General features: G+C 51.8%; 1 pseudogene; it reads left to right on the top strand.

The window, feature by feature from the left end:
- The first annotated feature begins 8,037 nt into the window (after window positions 1-8,037).
- On the top strand, window positions 8,038-19,005 carry LOC144609228 (rhomboid-related protein 4-like; annotated as a pseudogene).
- Window positions 19,006-27,976: the final 8,971 nt, after the last annotated feature.

The following is a 27,976-nucleotide window of genomic DNA, read 5'->3' as shown; positions in this document are numbered from 1 at the left end:
GTAAACCTACGCTGCACGCCCTCAATAGCAAGAATATCCTTCCTCAAATTTGGAGACCAAAACTGCACACAGTACTCCAGGTGCGGTCTCACTAGGGCCCTGTACAACTGCAGAAGGACCTCTTTGCTCCTATACTCAACTCCTCTTGTTATGAAGGCCAACATTCCATTGGCCTTCTTCACTGCCTGCTGTACATGCATGCTTCCTTTCAGTGACTGATGCACTAGGACACCCAGATCACGTTGTACGTCCCCTTTTCCTAACTTGACACCATTCAGATAATAATCTGCCTTCCTATTCTTACCACCAAAGTGGATAACCTTACACTTATCCACATTAAACTGCATCTGCCATGCATCCGCCCACTCACACAACCTGTCCAAGTCACCCTGCAACCTCATAGCATCTTCCTCACAGTTCACACTGCCACCCAGCTTTGTATCATCGGCAAATTTGCTAATGGTACTTTTAATCCCTTCATCCAAGTCATTAATGTATATTGTAAATAGCTGCGGTCCCAGCACCGAGCCTTGCGGTACCCCACTAGTCACTGCCTGCCATTCTGAAAGGGACCCATTTATCCCCACTCTTTGCTTTCTGTCTGTCAACCAACTTTCTATCCATGTCAGTACCCTACCTCCAATACCATGTGCTCTAATTTTGCCCACTAATCTCCTATGTGGGACCTTGTCGAAGGCTTTCTGAAAGTCAAGGTACACCACATCCACTGGCTCTCCCCTGTCAATTTTCCTAGTCACATCCTCAAAGAATTCCAGAAGATTAGTCAAGCATGATTTCTCCTTCGTAAATCCATGCTGATCCAGTAACGATCCTGTTACTGCTATCCAAATGCTCCGCAATTTCGTCTTTTATAATTGACTCCAGCATCTTCCCCACCACTGATGTCAGACTAACTGGTCTATAATTTCCCGTTTTCTCTCTCCCTCCTTTCTTAAAAAATGGGACAACATTAGCTACCCTCCAATCCACAGGAACTGATCCTGAATCTATAGAACATTGGAAAATGTCAGATCCTCTGTGATGTGGACTCCCAGGTATTTAAAGCTGCTCAGCCTATCCACAGTATCTGGTCTTCCCACAACCTCTGGCCTTCCAGATAAAACAACCCAAGTCTGTCCACCCTCTCCCTGCAGCTGGAACCCTCTAATCCAGGCAACGTTCTGGTCAACCTCCTCTCCAAAGCCCCCAGGTGCTTCCCGTAACAGGGGGCACCCAGAACTGCACGCGATACTCCAAACGCAGCCTGACCAAGGTCTTATAAAAGCAGCATCGTGACCTCCTGACTCTTGTACTCAATGCCTTGACCGATGAAAGTCTTCGTTACCCCTTTGATTGGCGTCGGTACCAAAACAGAACAATAAAATCCTTACTTGCAGGAGCAAAACAGACCCGTGAATCCATTTATCAATGGATTAAAAAAAGAATCATTGAATCATGGAAACAGGCCCTTCGGCCCAATCTTGCCCACACCGGTCAACAAGCCCCATCTCCACTAGTCCCACCTACCTGCATTCGGCCCATATCCCTCCACACCTGTCCTATCCATGTGCCTGTCAAAATGTTTCTAAAACATTGCGATCGTCCCAGCCTCAACTACCAGTTCCTTCCATACACCCACCACCCTCTCTGTGTAAAGGTTACCCCTCAGGTTCCTCTTAAATCTTTCCCCCCTCATCTTAAGCCTATGTCCTCTGGTCCTCGATTCCCCTACTCTGGGCAAGAGACTCTGTGCGTCTACCCGATCTATTCCTCTCATGATTTTGTACACCTCTATAAGATCTCCCCTCATCCTCCTGCGCTCCAAGGAATAGAGACCCAGCCTGCTCAACCTCTCCCTGTAGCTCAGGCCCTCAAGTCCTGGTAACATCCTTGTAAATCCCCCCCCCAATGTTTTTTTAATGTTCAATGATAAAAAACAATATTAGTGCAAAATAACTCCCTAGGGTTGCAACCAAGACAGCCCGTTGTTCGTTGTTTAGTTGGTGTTGTAGAGTTTAATAGCCTGAATTTAATAGCCTAATTCCCGGAATGGCGGGACTGTCATATGTGGAAAGACTGGAGCGACTAGGCTTGTATACACTGGAATTTAGAAGGATGAGAGGGGATCTTATCGAAACGTATAAGATTATTAAGGGGTTGGACACGTTAGAGGCAGGAAACATGTTCCCAATGTTGGGGGAGTCCAGGGGCCACACAGTTTAAGAATAAGGGGTAGGCCATTTAGAACTGAGATGAGGAAAACTTTTTCAGTCAGCGTGTTGTGAATCTGTGGAATTCTCTGCCTCAGAAGGCAGTGGGGGCCAATTCTCTGAATGCATTCAAGAGAGAGCTGGATAGAGCTCTTAAGGATAGCGGAGTCAGGGGGTATGGGGAGAAGGCAGGAACGGGGTACTGATTGAGAATGATCAGCCATGATCACATTGAATGGCGGTGCGTACAGGCTCGAAGGGCCGAATGGCCTCTTCCTGCACCTGTTGTCTATTGATAGTTGTAGGGAAGAAGCTGTTCCTTTACCCTGGAGTTTTCAGGCTCCTGTACCTTCTTCCCGATGTCAGGGGTGAGATGGGAGTGTGGCCAGGGGTGTTGTGGGCCTCTGACAATGCTGGCGGCCATTTTTGAGGCAGCAACTCCTGTAGATTCCTTCGATGGACCAGGCAGTGTTCACCATTTTTTGTAGTTTGGATTAGAGATACAGCGTGGAGACACGTTCGTCGGCCCACCGGGTCCGCGCCGACCAGCGATCCCCGCACACTAACACTATCCTACACACACTAGGGACAATTTACAACTGTTACTGAACCCAGTTAACCTGCAAACCTGCACGTCTTTGGGAGTGTGGGAGGAAAAACCGGAGCGCCCGGAGAAAACCCACGCAGGTCACGGGGAGAACGTACAAACTCCGTACAGACGGCGCCCGTAGTCAGGAGTGAACCCGGGTCTCATAGGTAGCAGCTCTACCCGCTGTGCCACCGAGCTTTCAAAGATGTACAGGTTTGTAGGTTAATAGGATTGGTATAGATGTAAATTGTCCCTAGTGTGTGTAGGATAGTGTTAGTGTACGGGGATCGCTGGGCGGCACGGACCCGGTGGGCCGAAGGGCCTGTTTCCGCGGTTATGAAAGGCAAATCATGCCTGACGAATCTTATAGCATTTTTCGAGGATGTAACTAGTAGAGTGGATAAGGGAGAACCAGTCGATGTGTTATATCTGGACTTTCAGAAGGCCTTCGACAAGGTCCCACATAGGAGATTGGGGTACAAACTTAAAGCACACGGTATTGGGGTTCAGTGTTGAGGTGGATAGAGAACTGGTTGGCGGACAGGAAGCAAAGAGTAGGAATAAACGGGTCCTTTTCGGAATGGCAGGCAGTGACTAGTGGGGTACCGCAAGGCTCAGTGCTGGGACCCCAGTTATTTACAATATATATTAATGATTTGGACGAGGGAATTGAATGCAACATCTCTAAGTTTGCGGATGACACGAAGCTGGGGGGCAGTGTTAGCTGTGAGGAGGATGCTAGGAGGCTGCAGAGTGGCTTGGATAGATTGGGCGAGTGGGCAAATTACCTGAATGGTGGCCAATTAGGAAAAGGGGAGATGCAACGTGGCCTGGGTGTCGTGGTACACCAGTCATTGAAAGCAAGCGTGCAGGTGCAGCAGGCAGTGAAGAAAGCGAATGGTATGTTGGCATTCATAGCGAGCGAGGGGATTTGAGTTTAGGAGCAGGGAGGTTCGACTGCAGTTGTACAGGGCATTGGTGAGACCACACCTGGAGTATTGTGTACAGTTTTGGTCTCCTAATCTGAGGAAAGACATTCTAGCCTTAGAGGGAGTACAGAGAAGGTTCACCAGATTGATCCCTGGGATGGCAGGACTTTCATATGAAGAAAGACTGGATAGACTCGGCTTGTACTCGCTGGAATTTAGAAGATTGAGGGGGGATCTTATAGAAACGTACAAAATTCTTAAGGGGTTGGAGAGGCTAGATGCGGGAAGATTGTTCCAGATGTTGGGGAAGTCCAGAACCAGGGGTCACAGCTTAAGGATAAGGGGGAAGTCTTTTAGGACCGAGATGAGAAAACATTTCTTCACACAGAGAGTGGTGAGTCTGTGGAATTCTCTGCCACAGAAGGTAGTTGAGGCCAGTTCATTGGCTATATTTAAGAGGGAGTTAGATGTGGCCCTTGTGGCTAAAGGGATCAGGGGGTATGGAGAGAAGGCAGGTACAGGTTACTGAGTTGGATGATCAGCCATGATCATATTGAATGGCGGTGCGTACAGGCTCGAAGGGCCGAATGGCCTACTCCTGCACCTATTTTCTATGTTTCTATGTTTCTATGTCTCTAAACTCTAAACTAAATTCTATAAAACTCCTGCGTTTTGTGCTTTTGTTGTCCGTATTAATGATTTATCACAATGTTTGGTCCATTGGCGTCTAAACCAAAGTTATGGGGAGAAGGCAGGAGAATGGGGTTTGGAGGGAGAGAGATAGATCGGCCATGATTGAATGGCGGAGTGGACTCGATGGGCCGAATGGCCTAGTTCTGCTCCGATCACATTTTCAAGTGCTTGTCCAGATCATTCTTAAGTGCTACCAATAATCCAACTTCAACACTCCCACAGTGCCTGGGGTCCTTGGAGGAGTTAGTTTTAGTTTATTGTCCCGTGTGCCGAGGTACAGCAAAAAGCTTCTGTTGCGCGCTAACCGGTCAGCGGAAAGACAACACACGATTAAAATCAGGCCGTCCGCAGTGTACAGATACATGATAAAGGGAACAACGTTTAGGGCAAGATAAAGCCAGCAAAGTCCAGGGCGGAGAGAGGGGGCAGGCAAGGGACAGTGGGAGAGTGAGGGAGACTAGGGGTTGCCAACTTCCTCACTCCAAATACGGGACAAAGGGTGACGTCACCGCCCCGCGCCCACGTGACCTCACCCAGCCAGCGGCCACGTGCTCCCGCTCCACCAATGGCGGCCGCCCGGGCCGGGAGGCGGGTTGCTAGGCAACCTCCGTTAGGTGGCGCCCGGGCCTCCGGGCCTACACTGTCTGGAGCTAAAATGTCGGAAACCTAGAGTGTCGGGACCTAAACTATCGGGGCCTACAGCGTCGGGGCCTACAGCGCCCTCCCGGGCCTCCGGTGTCTGGGCCTACAATGTCCGGGCCTACAGTGTCCGGGACTACAGTGCCCGGGCCTACAGTGTCCGGGCCTACAGTGTCCAGGCCTACAGTGTCCGGGCCTACAGTGTCCGGGCCTACAGTGTCCGGGTCTACAGTGTCCGGGCCTACAGTGCCCCCCGGGCCTAATAAAGGACAAGGGCGGTCCCGATCGGGACAAACCAATTTAACCCAAAATGCGGGATGTCCCGGCTAATACGGGACAGTTGGCAACAGCAGGGGAGGAGAGGGGCCTGGGTAAGAATAGGAGGAGAGAGAGGGGGGAGCGGGGGGAGAGAGACGGGGCGGGGGGAGAGAGAGGGGGAGAGAGAGGGGGAGAGAGAGGGGGAGAGAGAGGGGGAGAGAGAGGGGGAGCGGGGGAGAGAGGGGGGCGGGGGGGGAGAGAGGGGGAGAGAGAGGGGAGAGAGAGGGGGGGAGAGAGGGGGAGAGAGAGGGGGAGCGGGGGGAGAGAGGGGGGCGGGGGGGAGAGAGGGGGAGAGAGAGGGGGAGCGGGGGAGAGAGAAGGGGAGAGAAAGGGGGGAAGAGGGAGGAAGAGAGGGAAGGAGGGAGAGAGAGGGGGTGGGGAGAGAGAGGGAGAGCAGGGGAGAGAGAGAGGGAGAGAGAGGGGGAGTGGGGGGAGAGAGAGGGGAAGAGAGAGGGGAGAGAGAGGGGGAGAGAGAGGGGGAGAGAGAGGGGGAGAGAGAGGGGGAGAGAGAGGGGGAGAGAGAGGGGGAGACTAGGAAATGGGTGGGGGGGCTAGGAGAGTGGGGATTGAGATGGACTGGGCGGAGGGAGGGGAGAGTGAAGGACAGGTTTAGGAAGGGATAGAGATAGAGAGAGGGGAGGGAAGGACAGGGGGGAGAGGCAGAGGAGAATGGGGATCGATGGCACATTTCTTCACACAGAGAGTGGTGAATCTGTGGAATTCTCTGCCACAGAAGGTAGTTGAGGCCAGTTCATTGACTATATTTAAGAGGGAGTTAGATGTGGCCCTTGTGGCTAAAGGGATCAGGGGGTATGGAGAGAAGGCAGGTACGGGATACTGAGTTGGATGTTCAGCCATGATCATATTGAGTGGCGGTGCGTACAGGCTCGAAGGGCCGAATGGCTTACTCCTGCACCTATTTTCTATGTTTCTATGGGAGAGTGGGGACTAGGAAGGGAGAGAGAGGGGAAGAGAGACTATGAATTCACTGGAGTTTAGAAGGATGAGAGGGGATCTTATAGAATCGTGTGCAATTATAAAAGGACTGGACAAGCTAGATGCAGAAAAATGTTCCAATGTTGGGCGAGTCCAGAACCAGGGGCCATACACACAGTCTAAGAATAAAGGGGAGGCCATTTAAAACCGAGGTGAGAAAAAACCTTTTTCACCCAGAGGGTTGTGAATGTGTGGAATTCTCCGCCACAGAGGGCAGTGGAGGCCAATCACTGGATGGATTTAAGAGAGAGTTAGATAGGCTGATCATGGTTGATCATCCTCGATCGGTACCCCGTTCCTGCTTTCTCCCCATATCCTTTGATTCCGTTAGCCCCATGAGCTAAATCTAACTCTCTGTTCCTGCCTGTTCCCGTTGAGTTACTCCAGCATTTCGTGTCTATTTTAGAGAGAATTTAAAAGAGAGAGTTAGATGGAGCTCCAGGAGCTAGAAGAATCAACTTTCAGTCAGAGAGTTGTGAATCTGTGGAATTCTCTGCCTCAGAAGGCAGTGGAGGCCAATTCTCTGAATGCATTCAAGAGAGAGCTAGATAGAGCTCTTAAGGATAGCGGAGTCAGGGGGTATGGGGAGAAGGCGGCACAGTGGTGCAGCGGTAGAGTTGCTGCCTTACAGCGAATGCAGCGCCGGAGACTCAGGTTCGATCCCGACTACGGGCGCCGTCTGTACGGAGTTTGTACGTTCTCCCCGTGACCTGCGTGGGTTTTCTCCGAGATCTTCGGTTTCCTCCCACACTCCAAAGACGTGCAGGTTTGTAGGTTAATTGGCTGGGCAAATGTAAAAATTGTCCCTAGTGTGTGTAGGATAGTGTTAATGTGCGGGGATTGCTGGGCGGCGCGGACTCGGTGGGTCAAAGGGCCTGTTTCCGCGCTGTATCTCTAAATCTAAAAAAAAAATCTAAAAAGGCAGGAACGGGGTACTGATTGAGAATGATCAGCCATGATCACATTGAATGGCGGTGCGTACAGGCTTGAAGGGCCGAATGGCCTCCTCCTGCACCTATTGTCTATTGTCTATTGACTGGAGCGACTAGGCTTGTATACACTGGAATTTAGAAGGATGAGAGGGGATCTTATGGAAACGTATAAGATTATTAAGGGGTTGGACACGTTAGAGGCCGGAAACATGTTCCCAATGTTGGGGGAGTCCAGAACCAGGGGCCACAGTTTAAGAATAAGGGGTAGGCCATTTAGAACGGAGATGAGGAAAAACTTTTTCAGTCAGAGAGTTGTGAGTCTATGGAATTCTCTGCCTCAGAAGGCAGTGGAGGCCAATTCTCTGAATGCATTCAAGAGAGAGCTAGATAGAGCTCTTAAGGATAGCGGAGTCAGGGGGTATGGGGAGAGGGCAGGAACGGGGTACTGATTGAGAATTCTCTGAATACATTCAAGAGAGAGCTGGATAGAGCTCTTAAAGATAGTGGAGTCAGGGGGTACGGGGAGAAGGCAGGAACGGGTACTGATTGAGAATGTTCAGCCATGATCACATTGAATGGCGGTGCGTACAGGCTCGAAGGGCCGAATGGCCTCCTCCCGCACCTGTTGTCTGTTGTCTATTGATCCCCCATGTGCTTTGGCAGGTGTGTTGCCCTTTGCTGAGCGTTGCTGAGGGCAGAGAGAGAGAGAGAGAGAGGATAGAACATGACCGATGGAGGACCTGTTAGGGCAGCTACATTATCTTCCTGATCCTGTTGTTCGTTGAGACCAAGGGCATCCCCCCGGTCACACTGGCCATCATCATCCTCAACATGTTCATCTTCCTGTCGCCCGAGATGGGGGTGGGCGAGGTTTGCCTGAGCGTCTCCACCACGCTGTACGGGCACGAGTGGCAGCGCCTGGCCCTGGCGCCCCTCCACCACATCGACCTCGACCACCTGGGCTTCAACATGGCGTCTCTGGTGTGGAAGGGCAGCCGCCTGGAGCGGCGCATTGGCAGCGCCCGCTTCACCTTCTCCATCTGCTCCTTCGGCCTACTCACAGGCCTCACCTACCTCCTGATCAAGGCCGCTCTCTCCTGTCTCCTCTCCGACAGGTTCAACCTCGACTGTGCCGTCGGCTTCTCAGGTAGGGGGCGCCACCGAGCAGGGGGAGGGGAGAGGGAGGGAGAGGAAGAGGGAGGGGAGAGAGAGAGATGGATGGAGGGGAGAGAGAGGGATGGAGGGAGAGAGAGGGATGGAGGGAGAGAGATAGGGAGAGGTAGAGAGAGGCAGAGAGAGGGAGGGGAAAGATGGATGGATGGAGGGAGAGAGAGGGAGAGAGGAGAGGGAGGGGAGAGGGAGGGAGAGGAAGAGGGGGAAGAGGGAGGGGGAGGGAGAGGGAGGGGGAGAGAGGGAAGGAGGGAGAGGGAGGGAGAGAGGGAGAGAGAGGGATGGAGGGATGGAGGGAGAGAGAGAGGGAGAGATAGGGGAAGAGGGAGGGGGAGGGAGAGAGAGGGAGAGAGGGATAGGGAGGGGGAGGGGGAGAGGAAGGGTGGGGTGAGGGGAAGGGGGTAGAGGGTGGGAGGGAGGGTGGGAGAGAGGCAGAGAGAGAGAGAGGATGGGGAAGAGGGGAGAAGAGGGTGGGAGGCAGGGTGGGAGAGAGGCAGAGAGAGAGAGAGAGAGAGGGAGGGGGAAGAGGGAGGGTGGGGACAGGGAGGGTGGGGGGGCCCGTTAACGAGCAGCGATCGTTGCGCTGAGTCTCGCTAGCCCTGCTCTCGCCCGTAGGGATTCTCTTTGCCCTGAAGGTGATCAACAACGGGCACAGCTCCGATGGGAGCATCCCGGGACCCTTCCACATCAAAAAGCGAGACGCCTGCTGGGCGGAGCTGGTCCTCATCCACCTCCTCTCCCCACGGTGAGCCCCGCCGCCCCGTCGCCCCCGTCGCACCGTCGCACCGTCGCAGCCCCAGTTCAGTTCACCGATCACGTGTTGCCGAGCGAGGTACAGCGGAAAGCCATCGCGACGTGCTAACCGGTCAGCGGAACGATTACAATCGAGCCGTCCACAGCAAAGATACTAGAGGAGCAAGATGGACCACTCCGTCGAAACCACCCATTCTGAAGTGTAGTACGCCAAGGAGCGTGACGGCCGCCATTTTAGTAAGCAAAACCCCGCCTCTCGCAGTGTGATCAGTGTTTGTGGGGGAACAGTATGTGTGATGGTACCATAAAAACGCAGAATATATCTCATCTATCAACTCACAGATTTGTGTCATTTTTCTTTTTAAGTGTTTCTGCAAGTTTCCGCCGACTAAAATGGCCGCCGTGACGCACTACGGTTTTAGGGTCGAGTGGTCTATCTTGCTCCTCTAGTATCTTTGGTTTTTAGGGTCGTGTGGTCTATCTTGCTCCTCTAGTATCTTTGGTGTTTAGGGTCGTGTGGTCTATCTTGCTCCTCTAGTATCTTTGGTGTTTAGGGTCGTGTGGTCTATCTTGCTCCTCTAGTATCTTTGGTGTTTAGGGTCGAGTGGTTTATCTTGCTCCTCTAGCACCTTTGGTCCACAGTGCGCAGATACATCAGGTCATAAGGAATAGGAGCAGAATCAGGCCATTCGTCCCATCAAGTCTACCCCGCCATTCAATCGTGGCTGATCTATCTCTCCCTCCTAACCAAAGATACTAGAGGAGCAAGATAGACCACTCGACCCTAAAAACCAAAGATACTAGAGGAGCCAGATAGACCACTCGACCCTAAAAACCAAAGATACTAGAGGAGCCAGATAGACCACTCGACCCTAAAAACCAAAGGCACTAGAGGAGCAAGATAGACCACTCGACCCTAAAAACCAAAGATACTAGAGGAGCCAGATAGACCACTCGACCCTAAAACCAAAGGTACTGGAGGAGCAAGATAGACCACTCGACCCTAAAAACCAAAGATACTAGAGGAGCAAGATAGACCACTCGACCCTAAAACCAAAGATACTAGAGGAGCCAGATAGACCACACGACCCTAAAAACCGTAGTGCGTCACGGCGGCCATTTTAGTAGGCGGAAACTTGCAGAAACATTTAAAAAGAAAAATAACACAAATCTGTGAGTTGATAGATGAGATATATTCTGCGTTTTAATGGTACCATCACACATACCATTCCCCCACAACACTGATCACACTGCAAGAGGCGGGTTTTGCTTACTAAAATGGCGGACGTTACGCTCCTTGGCGTACTACACTTCAGTACAGGCGATTATGACGGAGTGGTCCATCCTGCTCCTCTAGTATCTTTGCTTCCAACCCCATTCTCCTGCCTTCTCCCCACAACCTCTGACACCCGCACTAACTAAGAATCAACATGCTAAGGGAATAACGTTCAGTGCAAGGCAAGTCCGATCGAGGATAGTCCGAGGGTCTCCAATGAGGTAGATAGTAGTTCAGCACTGCTCTCTGGTTGTGGTGGGATGGTTCAGTTGCCTGATAACAGCCGGGAAGAAACTGCCCCTGAATCTGGAGGTGTGCGTTTCCACACTTCTGTACCTTTACGTGAAGATGGAAGGTAGACACAAGAAGCCGGAGTAACTCAGCGGGTCAGGCAGCATCTCCGGTGAAAAGGAATAGGTGACGTTTCAGGTCGAGACCCTTCTTCAGACTCCCAACGTTTGAAGAAGGGTCTCGACCCGAAACGTCACCTATTCCTTCTCTCCAGAGATGCTGCCTGACCCGCTGAGTTACTCCATCTTTTTGTGTCTAATTTGGTTTAAACCAGCATCTGTAGTTCCCTTCTACCATATTGCACACCTGTTTAAGGTGAGGGGGGAGGGGAGGGAGTTGTTCAGAGATGTACAAGTCAGGTAAAGTATAGATCGGGCAAACACACAGTCTCTTGTCCAGAATAGGGGAATTGGGAATCAGAGGGCATAGGTTTAAAATCCATGACTAGAGGGGCCTGAGCTCCAGGGAGAGGTTGAGCAGGCTGGGACTCTATTCCTTGGAGCGCAGGAGGATGAGGGGTGATCTTATAGAGATGAACAAAATCATGAGAGGAATAGACAGTCTCTTGCCCAGAGTAGGTGAATCGAGGACCAGAGGACATAGATTCAAGGTGAAGGGGAAAAGATTTAATAGGAATCTGAGGGGTAACTTTTCCACACAGAGGGTGGTGGGTGTATGGAACGAGCTGCCGGAGGAGATAGTTGAGGCAGGGACTATCGCAAAGTTTAAGAAACAGTTAGACAGGTACATGGATAGGACGGGTTTGGAGGGAGATGGGCCAAACGCGGGCAGGTGGGACTAGTGTAGATGGGACATGTGTAAGAAGGAACTGCAGATGCTGGTTTAAACCGAAGGTGGGCACAAAAAGCTGGAGTTACTCAGCGGGTCAGACAGCATCTGTGGAGAGAAGGAATAGGTGACCTGGATGAAGGGATTAAAAGTACCATTAGCAAATTTGCAGATGATACAAAGCTGGGTGGCAGTGTGAACTGTGAGGAAGATGCTATGAGGTTGCAGGGTGACTTGGACAGGTTGTGTGAGTGGGCGGATGCATGGCAGATGCAGTTTAATGTGGATAAGTGTGAGGTTATCCACTTTGGTGGTAAGAATAGGAAGGCAGAGTATTATCTGAATGGTGTCAAGTTAGGAAAAGGGGACGTACAACGAGATCTGGGTGTCCTAGTGCATCAGTCACTGAAAGGAAGCATGCAGGTACAGCAGGCAGTGAAGAAAGCCAATGGCATGTTGGCCTTCATAACAAGAGGAGTTAAGTATAGAAGCAAAGAGGTCCTTCTGCAGTTGTACAGGGCCCTAGTGAGACCGGACCTGGAGTACTGTGTGCAGTTTTGGTCTCCAAATTTGAAGAAGGATATTCTTGCTATTGAGGGCGTGCAGCGTAGGTTTACTAGATTAATTCCCGGAATGGCGGGACTGTCATATGTTGAAAGACTGGAGCGACTAGGCTTGCATACACTGGAATTTAGAAGGATGTGAGAGGATCTTATCGAAACGTATAAGATTATTAAGGGGTTGGACACGTTAGAGGCAGGAATCATGTTCCCAATGTTGGGGGAGTCCAGAACAAGGGCCACAGTTTAAGAATAAGGGGTCGGCCATTTAGAACGGAGATGAGGAAAAACTTTTTCAGTCAGAGAGTTGTGAATCTGTGGAATTCTCTGCCTCAGAAGGCAGTGGAGGCCAATTCTCTGAATGCATTCAAGAGAGAGCTAGATAGAGCTCTTAAGGATAGCGGAGTCAGGGGGTACGGGGAGAAGGCAGGAACGGGGTACTGATTGAGAATGATCAGCCATGATCACATTGAATGGCGGTGCGTACAGGCTCGAAGGGCCGAATGGCCTCCTCCTGCACCTATTGTCTATTGTCTATTGACCTTTCATGATGGCCAGTGTGGGCAAGTTGGGCTGAAGGGCCTGTTTCCGTGCTGTATCACTCTGTGGGACAGGCAGCATCTCTGGAAAGTCTGAAGAAGGGTCTCGACCCGAAATGTCCAGAGATGCTGTCTGTCCCGTTGAGTTACTCCAGCATTTTGTGTCCACCTTCGGTTTAAACCAGCATCTGCAGTTCCTTCCTGCACTGTATCACTCAATAGACAACAGGTGCAGGAGGAGGCCATTCGGCCCTTCGAGCCAGCACCGCCATTCAATGTGATCATGGCTGATCATTCTCAATCAGTACCCCGTTCCTGCCTTCTCCCCCATACCCCCTGACTCCGCTATCATTAAGCGCTCTGCCTAGCTCTCTCTTGAAAGATTGTACCGATGAACTGAGAGGCTGTTTCTCTTCTCTTCCCTGCAGGTCGTCGTTCGTGGGGCATCTAGCGGGCATCCTGGTTGGCTTGGCCTACGTGACAGGGCCGCTGAGGAGTATAATAAACTGGATCACGGGCAAGGAGCCCGGCGGAGTGCGGTTTGCAGAGTGCTGCCACCTCCCCCGGAGTGTGTATCAGGACCGGGAGACCGATGGAGGTGGGACACACGGTGCCCGGCCCCCCTCACACACCCCCCCCCTCTCTCCCCACCCTCTGGTCGGGGTGGGTTTCTGATTCCTGGTCTTCAGTGGAGCAGTGGGGAGAGGCGGGGAGGGGGGCACAGGCCATTCGGCCCCACTGAGTCCATGCCAACCATCGACCGCCCAGCTACACCGGTCCCGTGTGACATCAGGACCTCTGGCAGTGTGTGTGTGTGTGTGTGAGTGCGTGTGTGTATGTGTGTGTGTGTGTCTGTGAGTGCATATGTCTCTGTATGTGTGTGTGTGTGTGTGTGTGTGTGTGTGTGTGTGTGTGTGTATATGTGTGTCTGACCGTGCATCGCGATGTGATTGTGTGTGTGTGTGTGTGTGTGTATGTATGTGTGTGTCTGTGTGTGTTTCTGTGTGTGTGTGTGTCTGTGCATCTCTGTATGTGTGTGTGACTGCCATGTGTGTGTGTGTCTGTCTGTGCATCTGTGTATGTGTGTGTATGTGTGTGTGTATGTGTGTGTGACTGCTGTGTGCGACTGCTGTGTGTGTGTGTATGTGTGTGTGTGTGTGTGACTGCTGTGTGTGTGTGTGACTGCTGTGTGTGTGTGTGTCTGTGTGTGTGTGTGTGTGTCTGTCTGCTGTGTGTGTGTGTGTGTGTGTGTCTGTGTGTGTGTGTGTCTGTGTGTGTGTGTGTGTGTGTGTCTGTGTGTGTGTGTGTGTGTCTGTGTGTGTGTGTCTGTGTGTGTGTGTGTGTGTCTGCTGTGTGTGTGTGTGTGTGTCTGTGTGTGTGCCTGTGTGTGACTGCTGTGTGTGTGTGTGTGTGCATCTCTGTATGTGTGTGTGTGTGTGTCTGTCTGTCTGCTGTGTGTGTGTGTGTGTGTGTGTGTGCATCTCTGTATGTGTGTGTTTGTGTGTGTGTGTGTCTGTGTGTGTCTGTGTGTGACTGCTGTGTGTGTGTGTGTGTGTGTGTGTGTGCATCTCTGTATGTGTGTCACTGTGTTTCTCTATGTGTGTGTTTCCTCCCACATCCCAAAGACGTGCGTGTTTCCGTGTTAATCGGCCGCTGTAAATAGCGCCCCCTAGTGTGTGGGGAGTGGATGAGAAAGAGGGATAACGTAGAACTGGCGTGAACGGGCGATCGATGGTCAGCATGGACTCGGTGGGCCGAAGGGCCTGTTTCCATCAATCTTTCAATCAATCAACACCACGCAACACGGTGGCGCAGCGGTAGAGCTGCCGCCTCACAGCGCCAGAGACCCGGGTTCGATCCTGACTACGGGCGCTGTCTGTACGGAGTTTGTACGTTCTCTCCATGACCTGCGTGGGTTTTCTCCGGGCGCCCCGGTTTCCTCCCACACTCCAAAGACGTGTGGGTTTGTAGGTTAATCGGCTTTGGTAAAAAATAGTGAATTGTGTTAGTGTGCGGGGATCGCTGGTCAGCACAGACTCGGTGGGCCGAAGGGCCTGTTTCTGCACTGTATCTCTGTGTGAAACTATGCTTTCAGTGAGGGGAGTAGTGAAAGTTCAGCGAGGAGGTGGGTTGCAATGTGTCCAGTAGTTGAGGGTACAGGTAGAATCAGCCATCTTCTTACTGACAGGGGCAAGCAGGCTTGATGGGCCGAATGGCTTCCTCCTGCCCCTTATCCCAGCACGAGCTGCCTTCTGTGAGTAGGTGGGACTGTCCCATCCCGACCGAGCTGGTCTGAGATGCCGCTGTTAATGTTTAGTTTAGTTTAGAGATACAACGCGGAAACAGGCCCTTCAGCCCACCGGGTCCGTGCCGCCCAGCGATCCCCGCACATTAACACTATCCTACACACGCACTAGGGACAATTTTACACTCATTACAAGCCAATTAACCTACATATCTGTACGTCTGGGTGTGGGTGGAAACCGAAGATCTCAGAGAAAACCCACGCAGGTCACGGGGAGAACGTACAAACTCCGTACAGACGGCGCCCGTAGTCAGGATCGAACCCGGGTCTCTGGCGCTGCATTCGCTGTAAGGCAGCAACTCTACCGCTGCGCCACCGTGCCGACCAGGCCTCCCTGCCAATACTGCTTTAGTTATCACACATGTAACTGCACAGTGTAATTCTTTCTGCATCTAGAACGGAGATGAGGAAAACTTTTCCACCCAGAGTTTTGAATCTGTGGAATTTTCTGCCGCAGAAGGCAGTGGAGGCCAATTCACTGGATGCTTTCAAGAGAGAGTTAGGCAGAGTTCTTAAAGACAGCGGAGTCAGGGAGTATGGGGAGAAGGCAGGAACGGGGTACTGATTGAGAATGATCAGCCACAATCACATTGAATGGTGGTGCTGGCTCGAAGGGCCGAATGGCCTCCTCCTGCACCCATTGTCTATTGGCAGATTATTATCTGAATGGTGTCAGGTTACGAAAAGAGGACGTACAACGAGATCTGAGGACGTACAACGAGATTCCTTGTACATCAGTCACTGAAAGGAAGCATGCAGGTACAGCAGGCAGTGAAGAAAGCCAATGGCATGTTGGCCTTCATAACAAGAGTTGAGTATAGAAGCAAAGAGGTCCTTCTGCAGTTGTACAGGGCCCTAGTGAGACCGCACCTGGAGTACTGTGTGCAGTTTTGGTCTCCAAATTTGAGGAAGGATATTCTTGCTATTGAGGGCGTGCAGCGTAGGTTTACCAGGTTAATTCCCGAAATGGCGGGACTGTCATATGTTGAAAGACTGGAGCGACTGGGCTTGTACACACTGGAATTTAGAAGGATGAGAGGGGATCTTATAGAAACATATAAAATTATTAAGGGATTGGACAGGCTAGATGCAGGAAACATGTTCCCAAATGTTGGGGGAGTCCAGAACCAGGGGTCACACAGTTTAAGAATAAAGGGTAGGTCCTTTAGAACTGAGACGAGGAAAAACTTTTTCACCCAGAGAGTTGTGAGTCTGTGGAATTCTTTGCCTCAGAAGGCAGTGGAGGCCAATTCACTGGATGCTTTCAAGAGAGAGTTAGATAGAGCTCTTAGGGCTAGCGGAATGAAGGGATGTGGGGAGAAGGCAGGCACGGGGTACTGATTAGTGTCTATGTATCTGTGTATCTATTAGGTAGCTTATTCCATACACCCACCACCATCTGAAAAGGTTGCCCCTCAGGTTCCTATTAAAACTTTTGCATGACCCTAAACCTATCATAACGGTATTATAACAACACTTAAAAGACATAGAAACATAGAAAATAGGTGCAGGAGTAGGCCATTCGGCCCTTCGAGCCTGTACGCACCGCCATTCAATATGATCATGGCTGATCATCCAACTCAGTATCCCATACCTGCCTTCTCTCCATACCCCCTGATCCCTTTAGCCACAAGGGCCACATCTAACTCCCTCTTAAATATAGCCAATGAACTGGCCTCAACTACCTTCTGTGGCAGAGAATTCCACAGACTCACCACTCTCTGTGTGAAAAAAAACGTTCTCATCTCGGTCCTAAAAGACTTCCCCCTTATCCTTAAACTGTGACCCCTGGTTCTGGACTTCCCCAACATTGGGAACAATCTTCCTGCATCTAGCCTGTCCAACCCCTTAAGAATTTTGTAAGTTTCTATAAGATCCCCCCTCAATCTTCTAAATTCCATGTGGACAGGTACATGGTTGGCAAAGGGTTAGACCATAAGGCCATAACACATAGGAGCATATTTAGGCCATTTGGCCCATCAAGTCTGTTCCACCATTCGATTATGGCTGATCTATCTTTCCCTCACAACCCCATTCTCCTGCCTTCTCCCCATAATAGAAACATAGAAAAATAGGTGCAGGAGTAGGCCATTCGGCCATTCGAGCTAGCACCAATACGATCATGGCTGATCATCTAAAATCAGTACCCCGTTCCTGATTTCTCCCCATATCCCTTGATTCTGTTAGCCCCAAGAGCTAACTCTAACTCTCTTTTGAAAGCATCCAGAGAATTGGCCTCCACTGCCCTCTGTCGCAGAATTTGCACAGATTCACAACTCTCTGGGTGAAAAAGTTTTACCTCATCTCGGTCCTAAATGGCCTACCCCTTATTCTTAAATTGTGTGGCCCCTGGTTCTGGACTCCCCCAACATGGGGAACATTTTTCCTGTGTCTAGCCTGTCCAATCCCTTAAGAATTGTATTTGTTTCCATAAGATCCCCTTTCATCCTTCTAAATTCCAGTGAATACAAGCCCAGTCGACCCTGGTTGTAGTGGGATGGTTCAGTTGCCTGATAACAGCCGGGAAGAAACTGCCCCTGAATCTGGAGGTGTGCGTCTCCACACTTCTGTACCTCTTGCCCCGATGGGAGAGGGGAGAAGAGGGAGTGGCCGGGGGTGAGATTGGTCCTTGATGATGCTGCTGGCCTTGCCGAGGCAGCGTGAGGTGTAGATGGAGTCGGTGGAAGGGAGGTTGGTTTGGGCTGCGTCCACAAATTTCTCGTGGTCTTGGATGGAGCTGTTTCCAAACCGTCAAGTCAAGTCAATTTTATTTGTACAGCACATTTAAAAACAACCCACGTTGACCAAAGTGCTGTACAGCAGTGCAGGTACTGAGAACGGACATACAATGGCACACAAACATAACAGCACATACATAAACAGTTCACAGCGCCCCCTCAGAGGGCCTCAAACGTTAGGGAATAGAAATAGGTTTTGAGCCTGGACTTAAAGGAGTGGATGGAGGGGGCAGTTCTGATGGGGAGAGGGATGCTGTTCCACAGTCCAGGAGCTGCAACCGCAAAAGCGCGGTCACCCCTGAGCTTAAGCCTAGACCGCGGGATAGTGAGTAGCCCCAAGTCGGCCGACCTGAGGGACCTGGAGATAGAGTGGTGGGTTAGAAGATGTTTGATATGGGGGGGGGGGGGGGGCAAGCCCATTTAGGGCTTTGTATGTGAACAGGAGGAGCTTGAAGTTGATTCTGTACCGTACTGGGAGCCAGTGGAGAGAGGCCAGAATCGGGGTGATGTGGTCCCTTTTACGGGCGCCCGTCAGGAGTCTCGCTGCGGCGTTTTGGACCAATTGCAGGCGGGACAGGGATGATTGGCTGATCCCAGTGTATAAACCGTGCTGCAATGCGTCCTGATAAAATGCATCAGAGGTATTTATTCCCAAAGTGCTGGAGTAACTCAGCAGGTCGGGCAGCATCTCGGGAGAGAAGGAATGGGTGACGTTTCGGGTCGAGACCCTTCTTCAGACTGAAGAAGGGTCTCGACCCGAAACGTCACCCATTCCTTCTCTCCCGAGATGCTGCCCGACCTGCTGAGTTACTCCAGCATTTTGTGTCTACCTCCGGTTTGTGAAGGGCTGTTTCCGTGGTGAGTGACACCAGAACTGGGATTATCACGGGAGGTCACGGTGGCGCGGCGGTAGAGTTGCCGCCTTGCAGCGAATGCAGCGCCGGAGACCCGGGTTCGATCCCGACCACGGGCGCCGTCTGTACGGAGTTTGTACGTTCTCCCCGCGTGGGTTTTCTCCGAGATCTTCCGTTTCCTCCCACACTCCAGGTTTGTCGGTTAATTGGCTTGGTAAATGCAAAAAAGAAAATTGTTCCTAGTGGGCGTGGGATGGTGTGACTGTAAGGGGATCGCTGGTCGGGCTGTGTCTCTAAAACTATCGTGGTCAGAAGGACAGAGACGGTCAGATCGTGACTTCAGCAGCTGTGAGATGTTTCGCCTTCTGTTCCAGACTGTCAGTCGACAAGCTTGCCCAGACACAGGAGACCACGGCGGAGATGATGACAATCCTGACGCCCCCCCTACCAAACCCCTCCCCCCTCCCCTCCGGCCTCCGGCCTCCCGCAGACCCATCCGGAGATGCTGCTCTCCGGAAAACCAGGTGAGTTTGGGAAGGGCCGGCGTGATTGCATGAGTCCAGGAGATAACAAGATAGGAGCAGGCTTTCAGCAGGTGCAGCGGGTAGAAGGGTCGGGTTAGGGTTCCATTCCAATGGAATGTTGGCCTTCATAACAAGAGGAGTTGAGTATAGGAGCAAAGAGGTCCTTCTACAGTTGTACAGGGCCCTGGTGAGACCGCACTTGGAGTACTGTGTGCAGTTTTGGTCTCCAAATATGAGGAAGGACATTCTTGCTATTGAGGGCGTGCAGCGTAGGTTCACCAGGTTAATTCCCGGAATGGCGGGACTGTCGTATGTTGAAAGACTGGAGCGGCTAGGCTGGTATACACTGGAATTTAGAAGGATGAGAGGAGATCTTATCGAAACGTATAAGATTATTAAGGGGTTGGACACGTTAGAGGCAGGCAACATGTTCCCAATGTTGGGGGAGTCCAGAACAAGGGGCCACACAGTTTAAGAATAAGGGGTCGGCCATTTAGAACAGAGATGATGAAAAACTTTTTGAGTCAGAGAGTTGTAAATCTGTGGAATTCTCTGCCTCAGAAGGCAGTGGAGGCCAATTCTCTGAATGCATTCAAGAGAGAGCTGGATAGAGCTCTTAAGGATAGCGGAGTCAGGGGGTATGGGGAGAAGGCAGGAACGGGGTACTGATTGAGAATGATCAGCCATGATCACATTATCATATCATATCATATCATATATATACAGCCGGAAACAGGCCTTTTCGGCCCACCAAGTCCGTGCCCCCCAGCGATCCCCGCACATTAACACTATCCTACACCCACCAGAAAGGGCTAAATGGCCTCCTCCTGCACCTATTGTCTATTGTCTATTGTCTGACCTCGGGCGCCGTCTGTACGGAGTTTGTACTCTCCCCCCTGTGACCTGCGTGGGTTTTCTCCGGGCGCTCCGGTTTCCTCCCACACTCCAAAGGTTTGCAGGTTAATTGCCTTAGGTGAAAATTGAAAATTGTCCCTAGTGTGTAGGATAGTATTAGTGTACAGGGAGATTGCTGGTGGGCCGAACGGCCTGATTCTGCACAGTATCACTAAAGTCTAAAGTTAAAGTCAATGTTCCACGAATGTGAGTTTTCATCTTTAATTAATCGTACAGCTCGTCGAGATAAACAATGTTATTCCTGAGTAAAAAGTTCCCAATTTTTTTTCCAAGTGCCTTCTGAAGAATATGAAGCTGAGAAAAAGTCAATGGAGGCAAAGAAACGGAAGATTATTTCAAACGAAGCATTCAATGTTAAAAGAAAATAAAATCAATAAATTTTTTTCGCTACATAAAATATTCATTCAATCGACATGCAGGTCTGTTTTTTAGAATGGAAATACTATAATGTCTTGCATAACAGTGGGATTAGTGTGGGGGGGGAGTGGGGAGAGACTGGGGCGGTGAGATTAGTGTGGGGGGGAGTGGGGTGGTGGGATTAGTGTGGGGGGGTGGTGGGATTAGTGTGGGGGGGAGTGGGGCGGTGGGATTAGTGTGGGGGGGAGTGGGGCGGTGGGATTAGTGTGGGGGGGCGGTGGGATTAGTGTGGGGGGGAGTGGGGCGGTGGGATTAGTGTGGGGGGGCGGTGGGATTAGTGTGGGGGGGAGTGGGGCGGTGGGATTAGTGTGGGGGGGCGGTGGGATTAGTGTGGGGGGGAGTGGGGCGGTGGGATTAGTGTGGGGGGGCGAGTGGGGAGAGAGTGGGGCGGTGGGATTAGTGTGGGGGGGGAGTGGGGCGGTGGGATTAGTGTGGGGGGGGATTAGTGTGGGGGGGAGTGGGGCGGTGGGATTAGTGTGGGGGGGGGATTAGTGTGGGGGGGAGTGGGGCGGTGGGATTAGTGTGGGGGGGGGATTAGTGTGGGGGGGAGTGGGGCGGTGGGATTAGTGTGGGGGGGGGAGTGGGGCGGTGGGATTAGTGTGGGGGGGGAGTGGGGCGGTGGGATTAGTGTGGGGGGAGAGTGCGGCGGTGGGATTAGTGTGGGGGGGGAGTGGGGCGGTGGGATTAGTGTGGGGGGAGTGCGGCGGTGGGATTAGTGTGGGGGGGGGCGGTGGGATTAGTGTGGGGGGGGAGTGGGGCGGTGGGATTAGTGTGGGGGGGGAGTGGGGCGGTGGGATTAGTGTGGGGGGGGCGGTGGGATTAATGTGGGGGGGCGGTGGGATTAGTGTGGGGGGGAGTGGGATTAGTGTGGGGGGGGCGGTGGGATTAGTGTGGGGGGGGAGTGGGGCGGTGGGATTAGTGTGGGGGGGGGGAGTGGGGCGGTGGGATTAGTGTGGGGGGGGGGCGGTGGGATTAATGTGGGGGGGCGGTGGGATTAGTGTGGGGGGGAGTGGGGTGGTGGGATTAATGTGGGGGGGGTGGGGCGGTGGGATTAGTGTGGGGGGGCGGTGGGATTAGTGTGGGGGGGGAGTGGGATTAGTGTGGGGGGGGCGGTGGGATTAGTGTGGGGGGGGAGTGGGGCGGTGGGATTAGTGTGGGGGGGGAGTGGGGCGGTGGGATTAGTGTGGGGGGGAGTGGGATTAGTGTGGGGGGGCGGTGGGATTAGTGTGGGGGGGGAGTGGGGCGGTGAGATTAGTGTGGGGGGGCGGTGGGATTAGTGTGGGGGGGGTGGGGCGGTGGGATTAGTGTGGGGGGGAGTGGGGCGGTGGGATTAATGTGGGGGGTGAGTGGGGCGGTGGGATTAGTGTGGGGGGGGGAGTGAGGCAGTGGGATTAGTGGGGGGGCGGTGGGATTAGTGTGGGGGGTGGAGTGGGGCGGTGAAATTAGTGTGGGGGGGCGGTGGGATTAGTGTGGGGGGGAGTGGGGCGGTGGGATTAGTGTGGGGGGGTGGGATTAGTGTGGGGGGGGGAGTGAGGCAGTGGGATTAGTGGGGGGGCGGTGGGATTAGTGTGGGGGGTGGAGTGGGGCGGTGAAATTAGTGTGGGGGGGGCGGTGGGATTAGTGTGGGGGGGGGAGTGGGGCGGTGGGATTAGTGTGGGGGGGTGGGATTAGTGTGGGGGGGGCGGTGGGATTAGTGTGGGGGGGTGGGGCGGTGGGATTAGTGTGGGGGGGGGCGGTGGGATTAGTGTGGGGGGGGAGTGGGGCGGTGGGATTAGTGTGGGGGGGGCGGTGGGATTAGTGTGGGGGGGGCGGTGGAATTAGTGTGGGGGGGTGGGGCGGTGGGATTAGTGTGGGGGGGCGGTGGGATTAGTGTGGGGGGGGCGGTGGGATTAGTGTGGAGGAAAGAACTGCAGATGCTGATTTAAATCGAAGGTAGACACAAAGTGCTGGAGTAACTCAGTGGGACAGGCAGCATCTCTGGAGAGAAGGAACGGGTGACATTTGGGGTGGGGACCCTTCTTCAGACTGATGTCAGGGGAGGGGGCGGGACAGAGATAGGATGTAGTCGGAGACAGTCAGACTGGTGGGAGAACTGGGAAGGGGGAGGGGATGGAGAGAGAGGGAAAGCAAGGGCTATTTGAAGTTAGAGAAGTCAATGTTCATACCGCTGCACAAGTGAAATATGAGGAGCTGTTCCTCCAATTTGCGCTGGGCCTCACTCTGACAGTGGAGGAGGCCCAGGACAGAAAGGTCAGTGTGGGAGTGGGAGGGGGAGTTGAAGTGCTGAGCCACCGGGAGATCAGGTTGGTTAAGGCGGACCGAGCGCAGGTGTTGAGCGAAACGATCGCCGAGCCTGTGCTTGGTCTCGCCGATGTAAAGAAGTTGACATCTGGAGCAGCGGATACAATAGATGAGGTTGGAGGAGGTGCAAATGAACCTCTGCCTCACCGAAAAGACTATTGGGGTCTTTGGATGGAGTCGAGGGGGGAGATAAAGGGAGAGGTGTTGCATCTCCTGCGGTTGCAGGGGAAAGTACCTGGGGAGGGGGTGGTTTGGGTGGGAAGGGACGAGTTGACCAGGGAGTTACGGAGGGAACGGTCTCTGCAGAAAGCAGGAAGGGATGGAGATGGGAAGATGCGGCCAGTAGTGGGATCCCGTTGGAAGTGGTGAAAATGTTGGAGGACAATATGTTGTATGCGACGGCTGATGGTGTGGAAGGTGAGGACGAGGGGGACTCTGTCCTTGTAACGAATGGGGAGAGGGGGAGCAAGAGCGGAGCTGTGGGATATTGAGGAGACCCTAGTGAGAGCCTCATCTATAACGGAAGAGGGGAACTGGGTCAAGGACATCTCAGATGATACAGTAAAGCTCATCCCGGGCGCAGGAGGAGGAATTGGGAGTAGGGGATAGAGTCTTTACAGGAAGCAGGGTGGGAAGAAGTGTAGTTTAGATAGCTATGGGAGTCAATGTGCTTGTCGTAGATGTCGGTCGATAGTCTGTCTCCTGTGATGGAGACGGTGAGATCTAGAAACGGTAGGGAGATGTTGGTGATGTGAATTTGAGTGCAGGATGGAAATGAGTGGTGAAGTTGATGAAGTCCGTGAGTTCTGCATGGGTGCAGGAGGTAGCACCGATGCAGTCGCCAATGTAGCGGAGGTAGAGTTCAGGGATAGGACTCAGACACTGGGCACTGATTGTGGATGATCAGCCATGATCACATTGAATGGCGGTGCTGGCTCGAAGGGCCGAATGGCCGACTCCTGCACCCATTATCCTAGGCCTTTCACCTTCCCCTCGGGTAAGTTTCAATAAGGTCAATGGCGGTGCTGGCTCGAAGGGCCGAATGGCCTCCTCCTGCACCTATTGTCTATTGTCCCCCTTATCCTTTTAAACTCCAGCGATTATGGGTTGAGTGGGAAAGACAGATCAGCCATGATTGAAGGGAGTAGACTCGATGGGCCAAATGGCCTGCTTCTGCTCCCCTGTCTTATGGTCTTGTGTACCTCATCAGTGCTTGTGTATAAGACAATAATCTCCACTTGACCTAAACCCATGAGGACATACAGAGTACGTTGACGGCAGGATGGGGTGATATAATATAAGAAAATAACTGCAGATGCTGGTGCAAATCAAAGGTATTTATTCAACAAAATGCTGGAGTAACTCAGCAGGTCGGGCAGCATCTCAGGAGAGAAGGAACGGGTGACGTTTCGGGTCGAGACCCTTCTTCAGACTGATGTCAGGGGGGCGGGACAAAGGAAGGGGTGAGATGGAGTTGGACACATGATGAATCTGTGGAATTCATTGCCACAGACGGCTGTGGAGGTCAAGTCGATGGATATTTTTGAGGCAGAGATTGACAGATTCTTGATTAGTACGGGCGTCAGGGATTATGGGGAGAAGGCAGGAGAATGGGGTTAGGAGGGAGAGATAGACAATAGGTGCAGGAGGCCATTCGGCCCTTCGAGCCAGCACTGCCATTCAATGTGATCATGGCTGATCATTCACAATCAGTACCCCGTTCCTGCCTTCTCCCCATACCCCCTGACTCCGCTATCCTTAAGAGCTCTATCCAGCTCTCTCTTGAATGCATTCAGAGAATTGGCCTCCACTGCCTTCTGAGGCAGAGAATTCCACAGATTCACAGCCTACTTGAATGGCAGAGTAGACTTGATGGGCCGAATGGCCTCGTTCTGCTCCTATTACGTATGACCTTAAATGTGACCTCACGAACGTTCAATGGTTCAATATTGTCGCTTCTACTGAGGTATGTTTGCATTTCTAAATTCCTTTTTTATGCCTGCAGCAGGAAGGAACAGCAGATGCTGGTTTAAACCGAAGGCAGACACAAAAAGCTCTCGACCCGAAACGTCACCCATTCCTTCTCTCCCGAGATGCTGCCTGACCTGCTGAGTTACTCCAGCATTCTGTGAATAAACACCTTCGATTTGTACCAGCATCTGCAGTTATTTTCTTATACTTATAAAGACAATCTTAGTTGAGTACAAAGGTGGCACAGCGGTAGAGTTGCTGCCTCAGAGCGCCAGAGACCCGGGTTTGATCCTGACCACGGGTGCTGTCTGTGCGGAGTTTGTACATTCTCCCCGTGACCTGCGTGGGTTTTGTCCGGGTGCTCCGGTTTCCTCCCACGCTCCCAAAGACCACCCTTGATTGGTAAGGGGAGAAGGCAGGAGAATGAGGTTTGCGAGGGGAAAGACGCGGGAATGGGGTTGAGTGGGAACGATGGATCAGCCATGATTGAACGGAGGAGTAGGACTTGATGGGCCGAATGGCATAAATCCACTCCAATCACTTTTGAACATGGTATCGGAAAACATTGCATTATCACCAGAAGACCCATAGTCTGCACACCGAGACCAAGAACAAAATTAAAAATAAAACTATGCAGTGTATTCATCATCGAATATATTTATTATTACTGCAGTGGGAAAAAAATAAATGTGATTTGTTCGAAAATAGGCAAAAGATACCAATCTTTCAACAGTTTTTTCCCTGCAATTGAACTTGTCCATTACCCCAAAGTAATTATTTATATAAGTTACATGCTTCTTTTAAAAAAAAGTATATATAGATTAGATCAAGGGTTAAGCACAAAAGTTCCAAAATGGAGCACGTCCAACAGGTGCAAGGATTTAACAATTTCAACAAACTCATTTTCTGTCCTTTTTCTTTGCCTTTTGGGTAACTGATACTTTTTGTGCTCGTTAACAGGAAGAGAGGTAAATGAATGGAGATAACGAGTGATTTTTATTTAAACCAAGGTTTGCTTCGGTACAACACGCTCGCAGGGCAGGTACAGCAAGGGTTAGATACCGCCCTATCACACACACTCCCAGTGCAGGGACAGCAATTATCTGAAGGGTCAGGCAGCATCTCGGGAGACAAGGAATGGGTGATATTTGAAACGTCACCCATTCCTTCTCCCCCAAGATGCTGCCTGACCCGCTGAGTTACTCCAGCATTTTGTGTCTACCTTCGATTTTGACCAGCGTCTGCATTCTCCCCCCCCCCGAGTATCTGAAGGGGCTGCACTTTAGCCCCGCGTTCCTGATCTTTGATCACCCGGCACGGAGGGGGGAGGGTCGGGAATCTTCCTTTCGGTTTGCTCCTGGGCCTGGCCAAGATGGCCGTTCGCGGGTCCAGGCAGTGGAGGGTTCTGCCCGAGTTGACCGCCTGCCCCCTCTTCCGGGCCTACGGACGTGCTCGTGTGTCCCCGGAGAGGGAACACGCACGCTGTGTCCACGGGGACTCTGGCGGCCTCTGACCCCTCTCACCCTGGCCACAAACTCTTTGAAGCACTTCACTCTGGAAGGTGACTCTGGACTGTCAAAGCAGCCACAGCCAGACATAAAAACACCTTTTTCCCGCTAGTAGCTCTACTCAACAACCAAAAGTCTGTAGCCTCTTTTTGCTCTGGTTTATTTCATTCACGTGTTTAAACCATAATGTTTTATGCTTTATTCTTCATTGTTTACTGTGTGTTCGTGTTGTTACTTGCGAGCGGAGCACCAAGGCACATTCCTTGTATGTGTACATACTAGGCCAATAAACGTATTCAATTCAATTCGAATGAATTCTTTCGTGAATGCTGGCTGCCGCGAAGGGTCGAGTGTATTTTAGATAAAGTTGACGACATTTTTAATCTGATAACTGTTTGAATGCTGTTTGTAAACTGCTGATGGCAGTCTTGATTTTGTTACTACTCTGTATTTGTCTTTATTTGACAGGGGGCAGGACGGGTTAGACACAGAGTGAGGCTCCCTCTGCACTGTCCCGTAACACACACACACACACACACCCAGGGCAGGGGCAGGACGGGTTAGACACAGAGTAAAGCACGAACTGATAAGGATGCATGAGGTTACAAGACCTACTCTCCAAAAGAGGCAAACTTTTGACATCATTCTGTATACAGCTGAACCAAACTACCAATAGAATATTTCGCTTGGGCAGCTTACAACCCAGTGGTATATTAACTTTTCTAACACCAAGTAACCCTTGCTTTCCCTCTCCCCATCCCTCCCCCATCCTAGTTTGACTGACCTCCTGATTAAATGTTATTCTGTATATCCACCTTCCCTTCAGCTGACGTTGATCTATTCCGCATTTTCCTTGGGCCTCATCTCCTTTGATCTCTCCGTTTTCACACCTTACCCTTCAATATCTCGATGTCTCCCCTGACTCTCAGTCTGAAGAAGGGTCTCGACCCCCGAAACGTCGCCTGTCCCGCTGAGTTACTCCAGCGTTTTGTGGCCGTCTACAGTACCAATAGAAGCTGGTACCATCCCAGTCCCAATTATTAGATGAATAGGGATATGGAGGGAGCACTCACAAGTGCACAGCACCGTTCACAATCAAGACCCTCCACACTGTAGCTTAGTTCAATTCAGTTTAGAGATACAGCATGGAAACAGGCCCTTCGACCCACCGATCCCCGTACACTAGGTGCAGCAGTAGAGCTGCTGCCTTACAGCGCTGGAGACCCGGGTTCGATCCTGACTGCGGGTGCTGTCTGTACGGACTTTGTACGTTCTCACTGTGACCTGCGTGGATTTTCGGTTTCCTCCCGCACTCCAAAGACGTGCGTGTTTGTAGGTTAATGGGCTTGGTGTAAGGGTTAATTGTCCCTAGTATGTGTAGGATAGTGCGGCGATCACTGGTCGGTGTGGACTCGTGTTTCCGCGCTGTATCTCTAAACTAAACTAACATTATCCTGCACACTGGGGAAAATTCGCAGAAACCGATTAGCCTGCAAGCCTGTACGTCATGGGAATGTGGGAGTAAACACTGGAATTTAGAAGGATGAGAGGGGATCTTATCGAAACGTATAAGATTATTAAGGGGTTGGACACGTTAGAAGCAGGAAACATGTTCCCAATGTTGGGGGAGTCCAGAACAAGGGGCCACACAGTTTAAGAATAAGGGGTAGGCCATTTAGAACGGAGAGGAGGAAAAACTTTTTCAGTCAGAGAGTTGTGAATCTGTGGAATTCTCTGCCTCAGAAGGCAGTGGAGGCCA

Source organism: Rhinoraja longicauda, chromosome 34, assembly GCF_053455715.1.
Source record: "Rhinoraja longicauda isolate Sanriku21f chromosome 34, sRhiLon1.1, whole genome shotgun sequence".
Classification (NCBI taxonomy): domain Eukaryota; kingdom Metazoa; phylum Chordata; class Chondrichthyes; order Rajiformes; family Arhynchobatidae; genus Rhinoraja; species Rhinoraja longicauda.
The sequence above is the reverse complement of the archived record's forward strand: the minus strand, read 5'-3'. Positions and strand labels throughout refer to the sequence as shown.